Source organism: Chrysochloris asiatica, unplaced genomic scaffold (assembly GCF_000296735.1).
Source record: "Chrysochloris asiatica unplaced genomic scaffold, ChrAsi1.0 scaffold00199, whole genome shotgun sequence".
NCBI classification, from domain to species: Eukaryota; Metazoa; Chordata; class Mammalia; order Afrosoricida; family Chrysochloridae; genus Chrysochloris; species Chrysochloris asiatica.
The window spans coordinates 2019686-2034701 of record NW_006408717.1 but is presented as its reverse complement, the minus strand read 5'-3'; the positions used below and the strand labels follow the sequence as shown (position 1 = coordinate 2034701).

General features: G+C 36.6%; 1 pseudogene; it reads right to left on the bottom strand.

Moving 5' to 3' along the window:
• LOC102827581 overlaps positions 1–15016 on the bottom strand; it is a 103083-nt pseudogene that overhangs the window by 41200 nt on the left and 46867 nt on the right.

Genomic DNA, 15016 nt, shown 5'->3' with positions numbered 1-15016 from the left:
CATGGAGGAGATTGTGACCGTGGCAATGAAATGATATAAGATAAGATGAATGTAAAACTAATGTTCTTCCATGTAAGTTATCACATAATTCACAATAAAACATTAAAAAAAAAAGTTTCATGGACTGCCTAAAGAATAAACAAATATGTGTTGGAAGAAATACAGCCAGAATGTTCTGCTAGGAAGATAAGACTTCCTCTCTCATATTTCAGACATATTATCAGGAGGAACCAGTTACTAGAGAAAAACATCATGCTTCATTCATAAAGTGGAGGGTCAGGAAAAAAGGAAGGACAAAAAACCCGAGATGGCTTGGCACAGTAGCATGAGCAATGGGCTCAAGTATATCAATGATTGTGAAGTTGGCACAGGATCAGGTACTGTTTTTAGTCTGTTGTGTATAAGGTCACTATGAATTGGTACTGATTGGACAGTACTTAACAAAAACAAGAAGACTCCTAGGATGAAAATCCTGTCAGTATACTTTGTAAGGTAAAAGTAGTTGAAAACCCTATGGAGCAGATTTGTATGCTAAAACACATGGGGCTACTAAGATTTATAATCAACTAGATGGCAAGTTGACTGATGAAGTCCTAGTGTCACACTGGACCACAAAGTCTATTTGAATTGTAATATCAGTGGTTCAAACTTGCTCCTCAGAAACATTATATAGGCTCGCTATGAGTAGGAACTGACCTTAAAGCACTCAACAACAACAACAAGATGGCAAGTCATAGTTATTTAGCAGTATTACAAAAATAGGTAAGAAACAGTTGCCTTTTTGTCTTATTAAAAGCAAAAAATAATTAGTAAATTGGACCTAGACGTGATGGTTTGTTATTAATTAACATGGGACAATTAGGAAACAAAATATTGATTGTGCAAATAAATAATCATTAACATGTATACTTCCAAATTTCTTGGCACAGATGAATGAATGCCTCCATAGCTGCATGAGTTTGTTGAAAGCCTTCAATTTGTACTGCATAAATTCCTGGCACTTTGTTTTTTATCAATGCCTCCAGTGCACTTTGGACTTCTTTCTTCAGTATCATTGACTTTTGATCATATGCTACCTCTTGAAATGGTGGAACATTAACCATTTCTTTTTGGTACAGTGACTGTATACATTCCTTCCATCTTCTTTTAATGCTTTCTGCATCATTCAACATTTTGCCCATAGAATCCTTCAATACTTTAAGTTGGGGCTTGATTTTTTTCTTCAATTCCCTCAGCTTGAGAAATGCTGAGCTTGTTCTTCCCTTTTGGTTATCTAACCCCAGGTGTTTTCACATTTTGTTATAATATTTGACTTTGTCTTCTTTAGTTGCCCTTTGAAATTTTCTATTCTTCCTCATTTCTTAAATTTGCTTTAACATCTCTGCTAGAGAGCAATTTTTAGAGTCTCTTGTGACATGTTGTTTTCAGGTGCCATTGAGTCGGAACTGACTCATAGCGACCCCATGCACAGCAGAACGAAACAATGTCCGATCCTGGACCAACCCCACCACCACTGACACACTTGACGCCATCAATGATGCCACCTGGCTGATCCATCTCGTTGGGGGCCTTCCTCTTTTTCTCTGACCCTCCACCCTACCCAGCATGACATCCTTCACCAGCGATTGTTCCCTCTTGACAATATGTCCAATGTATGAGAGACAAAGCTTAGCCATCCTGGCCTCCAAGGAGCACTCTGGCTGCACTTCTTCCAAAAACAGATCTATTGGTTCTTTTGGCAGTCCATGGCACTTTCAGTATTCTCCTCCAACACCACAACTCAAAGGCATCAATTCTTCTACGATCTTCCTTATTCACTGTCCAGCTTTTGCATACATATGAGGTTATTGAAACTACCATGGCTTGGGTCAGGTGCACCTTAGTCCTCAAGCTGACATCTCTGCTCTTGTGACATATATTTTCATTTTCCCTTTGTCTATCATACTTCAGACATATTACCTGGAGGGACCAGTCCTTGGTGACAGATATCTTGTTTGGCAAAGTGGTGGGTCAGAAGAAAAAAAGAAAGACCCCCTCCCACGAGATGGATTGGCACAGTGGCAACAGAAATGGGCTCAAATATAGCAATGATTGTGAGATTGGTGCAGAACCAGACAGAGTTTTATTCTGCTGTACATCGGGTAGCTATGAGTCAGTATCAGCTCATTGGCACCTAAAAACAACAACAACGTGTTTGCAGAAGCCCTAGTGGTGCAGTGGTTGAGTTCATTCAGCAACTGAAATTAAACATGGATGGTTCAAAACCACAAGTCACTGTATATAAGAAGATGTGGCAATATGCAGCCTTGGAAATCCTTTGGAATTTCTAAGAGTCAGAGTCAACACAATGACAATAGTTTGAAAATGTATATAGAAATAATTCTAAAATATGCTGATACATGAATAAGCTTTATTTCATTTTTAACAGACCTGGATCATATTCTACTCTGTGAAAGAAATTTTAGCAAAAATAATGCCAAAGCACTCTGCATAAGAGTTTTAGACAATGCCTCATCCTCTACTAAGAGTGTATTAAAGTTCTCATCTAATGATTTCACATTTCTAACGAAAGTGATCCAAACAATCAACTGAAGATCTTTATTGTTGAAATACAGTCAAAGTGATGACATCCAGAGAAGAGACTCAGAACTAGATTAACAGTTATGAAGAAAGTGAGAAAATGGTAATAAACCTTTCAATCCTGGCACCCCATAAAGAGAATTTCTACCTACCAAAAGTGAGAACAAATCAAACTTGGTCTCTAATGAGGTGTGAATGAGCTACTAAGAGCATCTTTTTCAGGACATTGGATCTTTAAATTTTCACTAAATTGTGTCATATGACATCTTATATTCAGGCTAACAATTCCAGGGACTAAACATGTTTTGTGGCATATTGTTTTATGGAAACTCTTCAATATGATAGCTTTGTGTGTATGTGTGTGTGTATAGCAGTTAAATAGGTCAAGTCTAATTCAGGATTAAATAGGTTAAGTCTAATTCAGGATTAAACCCAACATTTTGTATGCATGAAACTGATACCAAGGTGTAGACCTGTACTCTCTTTGCTTAAGATTCTTCAACCAACTTTAATATGTAGATTTAGCACTGCTATTGCTGCTTACTATCCAGGTGGTTCTGACTCATAGTGACCAAGGAGCAGCTGTTGGGTCTGAATTACCGAGTGGATTTGAACAGCCAACTTTGGGGTTAGCAGTCTTGTGCTTATCCTACAATGCCACATCAGTGCTCCAGATTTAACATTACTATTGTTATATGTGCATAAAGACTTACTCTAGAAATTTATAAGAGAATCATAAAATGCTCTGAGCTAATACTAAGAAAACAGAAGTGATATAGAATTTGTATCTGGCTCATTAGTTTACAAAGTCAACTGACTTTTACACAATCATTTCTGCCAATTTTACTCTTTGAAGGGAGTCAGTAAATTTCTAATTAGAATACATGCTTTCCTTCTCAGTCATTAAAGAACGGACTAAAAGATTATACCTAAGAGTAGGCTGGAACTATGTATGCCCCAGTACCTGTGATATCTATTTCAAACTGACTATTAATCAGAAAGCTTAGGTAGTGCAATGGTTAAGTGCTTAGCTGCCTACTTAAATGTTGGCAGTTTGAACCCATCAGCTGATCCATGGAACAAATACATAGCATTCTGCTTCCAAAAAGATTTATAGCCTTGGAAGCCAGACTGGGTAGTTCTACTCTGACCTACAGGGTCACTATGAATTGAAATAGACTGGATGGCAATGGGTCATCATCCAAAACAAACTGACAGTTTCCCATGGATATTAATATACAGACCATTGGTTCTTATATTCATTCACTAGACTTCATAGAATATCTGCCAGGAAGTGCATTGAAGTGAGAAAATGGAAATGAAAAAGAATCACACACTCCTATCCCTCAAGAAACTTATGGCTAATAAAATATAGAAAATCAGACTCTTGCTGACATTCTAGCATTCTGAGGGCTGTAACAATCATATGACAAAATGTGATGCATGTGTCTTTCTTCTTAAATTATGCAAACCCTTCCTTTCTCAAGTGGAGACAAGAATGTCTGAGGAACTTGTAGTTCACACTTCCTCTTTATTATTATTTATCTAAACAACCTGAGCACCCACTTACATAAATTAGATTATCATCATTGGAAAGCCTGAATTTGAAAAAGAGATGGACAAATTCACACTCAATAAAAATGTTTAAATAGATCTAAAATAAAGATAATACTAGTGATTTTTAAAAATGATTAATCATTTTTTCCATTGTATCTCAGATTTGCTGAACAGTTTGAGAAACTATATAACTACATACTTGTAAACTTAAGTACAAATGCCTCCTAAGAGGCATGCTAAGACAACCTGTTCATGAACACTGCATACATTAAGTACCAGTGAGACTTTTACTCCATATTTCACAAACTGTACTTACGTGTTTAGTCATTGGAATATAAGCTTTATGAGAAAAATATTCATTATATGCTGACAAATCATCGGCTGCTAGTGCACAGTGGCATAAGAAATACACCGCTAATGAGTGACATTTAGGAGGACTTTATCAAAATTACTAAAAATCAAATTATTTTTCTTAAATGTAGTCCCATATTTCTTGTAAAGTGTTATTAAGATCTAATGAAGGAAAGAGACATACAGAGAGAGAGAGAGAGACAGAGACTACTGAAAGCAAATGTTGTCAGTACATAACTGATGAATGAAAAGTGGTTAAGTAGTCATATGTAACATGGTATTTCTGGAAGAGATTAATATGAGAATCAATAAAAGGAAACCTCAGCATTAAAAAAACAAAACAAATCACACACACACACACACACACACACACACACACGCTAAGAAGTGATTATAGAAAAGGGGTATCTCTGGGTGGTATAATGGCTTATGTGTTTGCTTGCTGTTTTGGATTGAATTGAGCCCTGTACTCCAAAATATGTGTTAGCTTGTTTAGGCCATTATTCTCAGTCATACTTACTTATCCTCCATTTTGTTTCCTGATATAATTATCCCAGGCGTTGTAAATCCTAACATCTATGATGGATTCCTGGTGTGGCATTCTAAGATAAGCAAACCCACCAGCTGCTCTTTGGAAACTCTATACAGGGTTGCTATGAAATGGAACCCACTCCATAGCTCTTAACAACAACAGCAACATGATGTCAACATGTCAGGATTAATGAGGCAGAGTGCAATCTATTAGTATTAGGTTGTATCTTGAGTCAATCTCTTTTGAGATATAAAAGAGATGAAAAAAGAGAAGATGGGCAGTGCTTGACTACCACCAAGAAAGAATAGCTGGTAGGGGAGCATGACCTTTGGAGTAGTGGTGCCTGCACTGAGAATCTCCTCAGTACTGGGAAATATTGATGACAAGGACTTTCCCCTAAATTTGGATCCCAGACTTTAGACTTCTGGCCTCCTAAAGTGTGAAAGTTGTCTCTGTTTGTTAAAGCCACCTGTTTGTAGTATTTCTGTTACATCAGCACTAGATAACTATGACAGCTGCTAGCCAGAAGACTGGAGGCTTGAGTATCAGCTAGAGGAACCTCAGAAGAAAGACCTGGGGAAAATATTATGCAGAATAGTTCTACTGTGAAACACATGGAGGTACTACAAATAAAAATCATCTACACAGGAAATACTGTGCATGCATGAATAGAAAACAGATTTCAGAATTTTAAGGCTTTATCATTCAAGACACAGCATTTTTACTAACATCAGTTAATATAACTATACACACTAAAGGTGTAATGTCTAATAATCCAGCTTTCCTACTACAAATAATGGCTAACAAACAACATACCATACGTTCTGTAAGACTAGGTAAGAAAGCTTCATTTTTATTTGAAAAATGTATCAGAATGTCAACTAAAATAATATAATGTGAAAAATATAAATAAAAATGTAATGATTGAGTGTTAGTTTATAAAAATTATCATCTTTCCTTATTATCTCCTTTGGAATGATACTTTGAGAATACTCAAGGGAGAAGTGTGGTTAATTTTTCTTCTAATTTAACCTGAACTTTTAAGTATTTAGACAGTGACTGTAATATGTGGCAAAAACGCAGTTTTGCCAATTTTGAGTCTAAACTTCAAGAGACTACACACATTATTTTCCCTTAGAAGCATTTCGAGCTGCTGTGGGCTAGCAACTGGAAGATTAGTGAAATGTGACACCATGTTAAACAACTCACCCCTCAGATGTTGCCCAATCTGACAACAAATATATGTATGATTAGGCATGGCCAACATTGGAAGAACTGTCCAACCCAAACCACTGACTCTAGAACCCGTGAATTAAATAAGTTTGCTTTAAAATTACTCAAATATGAACTAATTTGTTTAGCAGCAAAAGGTTAATGATACAGATTTCCTAAAGACATGGTCAAAATAATTCTCACTATTCTTGATTCAAAGGAACATTGCTATTGTAGTTCTTCTGAGTTTGAATTACTCATTCCTCTGGTGATCCTTATTGACTATGTAAAGGATTTTGGCTGTACATATCACGATAAACTATGGATAACATGATGAAGATTGGTATTCCAAAATACTTGATTGCACTCATGAAGAAACTGTGTGTATACCAGAATATTAAATGATCGAAAAATCAGGAAAGCTGTGTGCAAGGGCTGTATTCTTTCACCACAATTATTCAGTCTGTACTATTAATAATTAATCTGAGACACTGAATTATATGAAGAAGAGCATGGCATCAGATTGGAGGAAAACCACATTAACAGCCTGGGATATGCAGATCATACAACCTTGTTAGATGAAATTGAAAAGAACTTAAAATACTTAATTGTTGTTGTTTTCAAGTGCCACCAAGTCAGTACCAACCCATAGCAACCTTATGCACAGCAGAACGAAACACTGCAGGATCCTGGGCCAACCTCACCACTGTTGCCATGCTTGAGTCCATTGATGCTGCCACTTGGCCAATCCATCTCACTGGAGGTCTTTGTCTTTTTCTCTGACCCTCCACCTTACCAAACATGATATCCTTCCTCAGCGACTGGTCCCTCCTGACAATATGTCCAAAATATGAGAGATGAAGTTTGGGTATCTTGACCTTTAAGGAGCACTCTGGCTACACTTCTTCCAAAATGGATCTATTGGTTCTTTTGGAAGACCATGGCACTTTCAATATTCTCCTCCAACACCATTACTCAAAAGCATAAATTCTTCTACGGTCTTTCTTATTCACTGTCTAGCTTTCACATACGTATGAGGTTATTGAAAACACCATGGTTTGTGTCAGGCGCACCTTAGTCCTCAAGCTGACATATTTGCTCTTCAACATTTTAAACAGGTCTTGTGCAGCAGATTTGTCTAATGCAATACATCGTTTGATATCTTGACTGCTGCTTCCATGAATGTTGATAGTTGATCAATGAAGACTCATTAACAACCTGTGATATGCAGATGATACAACCTTGCTTGCTGAAAGTGAAGAGGGCTTAAAATATTTACTGATGAAGATCAAAGAGCATAGCCTTCCATATGGATTATATCTAAATGTAAAGAAAACAAAAGTCCTCACCAATGGACCAATAAACAAAGTTTTTATCAATGGAGAAAAGATTGAAGTTGTCAAAATACTTAGTAACAAAGATCAAATACCACAGCCATCAATGTGGAGTGCACTTCAATATAAAGAAAACAAAAATCTTCACAACTTGACCAATAAATAAACCTTGATAAACAGAAAATACTGAAGTTGTCAAAGGCTTAATTTTGTTTGGGTCCACATTCAACACTCATGGAAGCAATAGTCAAGACATCAAAAGACAGATTGCATTAGGAAAATCTGCGATGCAAGTCCTATTTAAGGTTTTCAACAGCAAAGCTATTAGTTTGAGGACTATGGTGTGCATGACTCAAGCCAGAGTATTTTCAACAGCCTCACATACATGTGAAAGTTGAACAATGAATAAGGAAGACCATTGAAGAAGTGATGCATTTGAGTTGTGGTGTTACAGAAGAATATTGAAAGTACCATGGACTGCCAGAAGAGCAAACAAATCTGTGTTGAGAGAACTATAACCAGAATGCACCTTAGAAGTAAGGATGACAAGACTTCCTGTTTCATAATTTGGACATATTATCATGAAGGATCTTTCCCTAGAGATGGGGCTTATGCTTGGTATTAAAGTGGAGGGTCAGCAAAAAAGAGAAAGACCCTCCCCGGTGAGATGGGTTGGTTCAGTGGCAGCAACAAAATGCTCAAACATAACAAAAATTGTTAGACTGGCACAGCACTCGGCAGTGTTTTATTCTGTTGTGCACAGGACTGTTATTAGTAAAAACCAACTCCACTGTACCTAACAACAATGACAGCCATTCCCCAACAAATTCTAAAATTATTTTTGGTACCATGTCAAAAGGCAGTTTTGTTATCCTCTAGGGACTCAAGTCATGTTCCTCATAATTTTTTTTTAATGTTTGGAGAACAAAACAAAGCCTGATGGTGGAAGATCAGGAGGGCTGTAGGGCTAATGGGGTAATATCCCCCTTCCACCCCAAATTTTCATAGAACAGCCCTGTTAACCTGGAAGAGTGAGCAATGTTGTTTTGGGAAAAAAAGCTCCTTAGTGCAAATTTCCTTGTCCTTTTCTCACCAATGCAATTTTCAATTTTCTTAAAACTTCCTCTTTCTAAGCACCCCTAATCCCCTTATGTTATTTGAGAAAATTTATCAAGATTACCCCTTGTGATTCCCCAAAACAGTTGCCATAAGCTTCTGAGTTGATCTTTCTGCCTTGAATTTAATTTGCTTAGCAGATTCCCTTCAAGAGCTCTAGTCGTGTAGTGGTTACGAATCGGGCTGCTAACTTCAAGGTCAGCAGTTTGAAACTACCAGCTGTTCTGTAGAAGAAAGATGAAGCTTTCTGTTCCCATAAAGATTTATAGCCTCCAAAACCCTATATAGGGTCACCATGAGTCAGAAGCAACTCCAGGGCACACCACCACCACCAGCAGATTCCCTTGGAAGTTACTAAGATTGGAACATTTTAATGAAACACGGTAATGAGATCAAGGTGATCACAAGGAGATCCAGTGATCACAAGGAGAAACTTAAACACATTTTGTTTGGAATAAACCTATACATTTATGAACTTGAATTCTAGTAGCAATGCCTTGTGATCACCCATGTTATGAAATATTTGTAAATACACCTTATATATAAGACAGTCCTGGTGTGGCACTGTAGGCTAAACACTGGATTACTAACTACAGGTTCAGCCATTCAGACTCACTAGTCACTCCTCAGAAACCCTATACAGGTTCTCTATGAACCAGAATCAACTGGACAGCACATTACAAAACAACAACAACAACATATATAAGACAGCTATGAAGCAATAAGCAACAGTAGTGGCACTGTGGGTTAAGTGTTGGGCTGCTAACAGAAATATTTGACAGGGTTCAAACCTACCAGCTACTCTGAGTGAGAATGATGAGGAAATCTGTTTCTGTAAATATTTACAGCATCAGAAACCCATGAAGCAGTTCATGCTATTCTAAGGTTATTATGAGATGTTACAGATTCCATGGAATTAGGCCTATTTTTGTTTTGAAGAATAAGAAAAGATGAACAATGGACATTGACTAAGTTTGACAGCACTTCACCATTTATGTGAAAAATACAATAGTATATCCGTTTTACACTCACTGGATTCAACAAGTCTTGTAAATATGTACAGTAGTAGAAGCATACACTATTATTTGTACTGTAAGTGTAACTTCAGTTCTGAAGAACAATTTGGTATAATGTAGCAAAACTAAATAGCCTTTATGACAAGGATATTATATTATGTTAAGAACTTCTTCTGATATTCTGCTGTATACTGACTTCTAACATCACATATCACCATAATCAGCACATTTGCTGTTGTTTCTAATTGCTCTCAAGTAGATTCCAACTTCTAGCCACCCTTTATAGAGTTTCTGAGAAGCAGATGGTGGATTTGAACCCCCAACCTTGCTGTTCACACTGATTATGTGGTCAAGAGCTTATTCTATAGTGCCACACCGGTATCCAATAATCAACACTAGTTGTGCAGAAATATTTATTACTGTATTGGGAAGATTTTACTTCATACGATTTCTTGCTCAAGAGTTTTTACTACTTTCATGATGAGGTCTTTCACATTTCTTTTACCACATATTTGCTGTCACTAAAACTGAATACAAGATGGATAAATGCACATAAATTGACAAATGCAAGCTTGGGTTTTACTAAGTATAAATATTAATTTTATTATAAATGTCAATTTAATACTTATAAATCAATGTTTTTGTTCAGTTACATCTTATTAGAGGTAATCAGGTTCAAATTACCTGTATACAACACTGTATCTTGTACAATATAAATGTGATGTGGCTTCTTATAGAATAAATCATATAAAATTCAATAAACTCCTACTTTGTCTTGAGAGAAAATCCTTCAAGACATCATGTGACTAAATTTTTCCATCCTTTGTAGAATTGGTTGAAGTTATTCTTGAATGCTTGACATTAATTTGGGACCTGGGTAAGGGATTTACTGCTTCTTCATAGGAATTAAGTTTTCTAGTATTGAAAATTAAAGATATTTTATAAGGAATTACTTTGATTACAAACTATTAAACCCAACTCAAAGTGTGTTCCCTAAATCTGTAAATGAGAAGGCCAACAGCAGAGTATGACTGCAAGCATAGCTAGTTCCAAGAGTTTCAGGGGAACATGATGGTTCTGTAGGATAAGCACTGAACAGAGAACCACAAGGACAGTGATTGGAGTCCACCAGTTATTCTGCACAAGAAAGATGAGACTTTCTGCTCCCACAAAGATTTACAGTCTCTGAAGCCCCATAAGGATCACTGTGAGTCAGAACCTACTCAGAGGCACTTAGAAACAACTTCCTTACTCACATTTCCTTTATCTTCACATTATGGCTTTGCTTGTCTTTTAATTTCTGTTTTCCACATAGAAATCTCAGCTAAAGTCCAACTGGCCTTGGATCATGTGCCTACTGATTAGTCACTATGTTCAGGCATGTGGAATACTGTGATTGGCAGGACTAATAGACTTGCTTACTAAATTACCAGAAGCAGGCTGTACAGATTTGGGAATACTTTCCCAAAGATGATAAAGCAAACAGACATAATAGAAAATAATGCATCCAATGTAATCTGTACTTTTAAAGTCAAATTCTTATATTCATTCTTTATAATTTATTTAATCTTTAACACAGTGACTCCATAAGATAAGCAATGGACTGTGAACCACACTGTTGGAGGTTCGAGTTCACCACAGTAGAAATACGAGGTTTTCTGCTTTCTGTTTCCACAGAGATTTAAAAGCCTCAGAAAGCCTATATAGGGATGCTGAGTTGGAGCCAACTTGACAGCATTTAACAACAACAACAACAAATACTTAGCATGCCCTAGGTGAAACTCTGTTGGCACAAAGGTTGGGGGTGCGCCATGGAGTGGAGTCGGTTTCAACACATTGTGACCCTGCATAGTGTTTCTGATGCTGTAAACCTTTATGGAAGCAGAAAGCCTCATTATTTTCCCGTGAAATGGCTTGTAGTTTCTAACTGCTGACCTTGGAGTTAGCAGCCTGACTACTAATGGAAATGCCAGCAATTTGAAATCACCCACTTGTTCCCGGGAGTAATGATGTGGCGATCTGCTCCTGTAAAATTTACAGTCATGGAAACCAGATGGAAAAGTTCTACTCTGTTCTATACTGTTGCTCCAAGCCTAAATTGGCTGGATAGGATGCAAACAATGTATTCTAGAAGTAATTTTTGCTATTTATTCAATGTAAGTACTAAAAACATATATTAATTCAAATTTTATAAGAAGGACTTTCTTTTCATTATTCCTAAGTGCCTCCTATTATACCAAAATAAAGTGCATTGATTCAGTCATCGTGGCCTTTAAATGGTAGATTCAAACTGCTGACCTTATAATTAGCATTTCTGTACTTAATGATTGCAGCACCATGGCTCAACTTCTAGTATCATATAATTGAAAAGATACACAAAGACTATGGATATTTTAGCATAGAAATTAAGAAGATGGAAAAGACAGGAGGAAGAGTGGGGAAAAGAAGGGAAAGGAGAAAAGAGGAGAGAAAACGAGAGAGGAAAAGAGAGAAGAGAGAAGATGGGGAGAGGGGAAGGTGAGAGAGACACACAGAAAAAGACATATAGAGCAATGAGTCCTGCTTGACCACTCCGTATCTGTAAGACACCACTTCTGTCCTCGTGGTATTTACAGGTTTACCAAATTTCTTAATAGAACTCCATTATATAAAGGCTCCAGTAACTAATATGGATGGCTCCTCAAGCATCATGTCCTCCTGATCAGAGCATGAACACACATTAGCACACTGAATGTAGCTTTTATTACTTACAGGAATCAGACAGCATACCACAAGAAAAGTCGCATAAGGAGCTGCCTGAGCAGAGATGATGATGACTCTTCCTTTTACACTCCAGTTTGTGCACTGGGTGAGAACTTAAATGAGACCCTACCTACTGTGATTTCCCTCTTGTCGAGTTAGGTACACTTGGACTGCAAACTGAAGAGGCTGAAACAAAAAAAAAGAAAAAACTTTTCTCCCAGCTGTTTTATACACCCAGCCTAAGTGATTAATTGTAACTTTTTAACACTACCAACAAACATAACCCTGAATCATGCAGCATTAATGAGAGGGTGTGGTTATCCCAGAAATGTATCTTTTTAATTTTGCTTACAAATACCAATCCTCAGAGGGCATGTAGCAAACATTAGATAAAGATGACAGTCACAAGAGGAGTGAAGAAAAACATGACTACCTGGCTTATCCTAAGGATTTGCTTTTCAGAGAGACGGAGAAAGCGAGAAAAACAGAAGTTGCTTTCTTTAAAGTAAATGACTTTATCAAACATCTTATGTATTTTTGTTTTTATCTTTAAATTTTGGTATGTAACTCAGAAATAAACAAGGATGCAACACCTGAATTTTACTGATTACAGTGATTTAGAAGTTTGAATCAGATTTTAAATGTTGGTAGTATATTTGAAAATTTATTTTAATTTTTTTATTTGTGTTTTCACAATCTGTGATAATGATAGAGAAAAGCTTTAAAACAGTTTTTATTGTTCAGAAATCTGATCAATAAGAAATTATACACTTATGAAACTAAATATCAAATACAGTCTTTTGTAAAATTGCAAAGATTGAAGAAAATATAATCATCAAAAGTTAAGTAAGAATAATTTTGAAAATGTTCTATTTGAAATGAGTTTTGAGTCTTATGTGAAGGACCAAAGAAAAGAATAAATGAACAGGTTCAGGAAGGTGTAACAGTTTATGAAGCCAGTCAGAGGTTATGTGCTTTTCCTACATTTCAATTTTAACTCAAGCGAATTTAAATAAAATGGAATTCTTTAGAAATATGTTTTGACCTTTTTTATTATGTGTTTGAAATAATGGTAATCACAAATACCAGGAATTTATTATCACTAAGAAAGAGTGCTGAGGCCACCTCACCATTGATTCGATGACACCTTGGAGGGTCACATTTAGAAAGAGAACAAATGACAGAAGCTCTTGCAGAAATCTCACAGTGGGGTAAAGGTCTTGAACTAGTGCATAGATGAAGCTAATGTAATGATCAAGCAACTGTGAAGATAAAGGTACCCCTGTACAATTCTCCAAAAAGCAGGAGTTTGAAAGTACAATGGAAATTTCAATCACATTACATCATTTTCCCTTAAACCAAGAATATATGCTGTACTTACTCAAATATAAAACAAAATATTTTCACCACCACTCAGAATACCAAGTAGATAGAATTATTCTTGCTTTCTCAAACTAATTTTATGACCAAACTATAATTGAAAAAAAAAAAAGTTGGATACACTTTTCCAGGAACTTCTAAATGCATATCTATATACAGAGAATACAACATTTGAAATAAAACTCTAATGAGCCATTAGAAGAAAAAATTAAGGGGAGGATACTTTTAATCACATTAAATAAATTATCCCTTTGGATTAGATATTAAATTTGTTTTGGAAATATACCTTAAAACTCCACTACATACACTGAAATAGGTTAGAACATCTGGAGAAAGGCATTAAGAATAGAATTTGCAACCATTACGTGTGTGTTTGAGCTATTGGATATATACTTGTGAGCTATTCTGGGGGAGACATTTCAATGAGCCAAGTCATATAAAAGGAACAGAAGCAATCTTGGCAACATCACTCTGGAAGTCAGTAGAGATGATGCCAAGTATGGCAACAGATGTTTGTTGTTGTTGTTAAGTGATGTTGAGTCGGTTCTGACCCTTTGATGGTGGTGTTGTTAGGTGCTATCCAGTAGGTACTGCCTCATAGCAACCTTATGAACAGCAGAATGAAATACTGCCCGATCCTGGGCCAACCTCACTACTGTTGCCACACTTGAGTCCACCAATGCTGCCACTTCACCAATCCATCTTGTTGAGGGTCTTCCTCTTTTTCTCTGACCCTCCACCTTACAAAACATGGTGTCAGGTCCCTCCTGATAATATGTCTGAAGTATGAGAGATGAAGTTTGGCCATTTTGACCTCCAGGGAGCACTCTGGCTGCACTTGTTCCATTGGTTCTTTTGGAAGCCCATGGCACTTTCAATATTCTCCTCCAACACCATAACTCAAAAGTATCAATTCTTTGACGGTTTTCCTTATTCACTGCCCAGCTTTTGCATGTATATGAGGTTATTGGAAGCACCAAGGCTTGGGTCAAGCTCACCTTATTCCTCAAGCTGACATCTTTGTTCTTCAACACTTTAAAAAGGTCTTGTGCAGCAGATTTGCCTAATGCAATATGACGTTTGATCTCTTGACTGCTGCTTCCATGAATGTTGATAGTTGATCCAAGAAGAATGAAGTCCTTGACAACTTCAATCTTTTATCCATTGAGAAGAATGTTGTTTACTGGTCCAGTTGT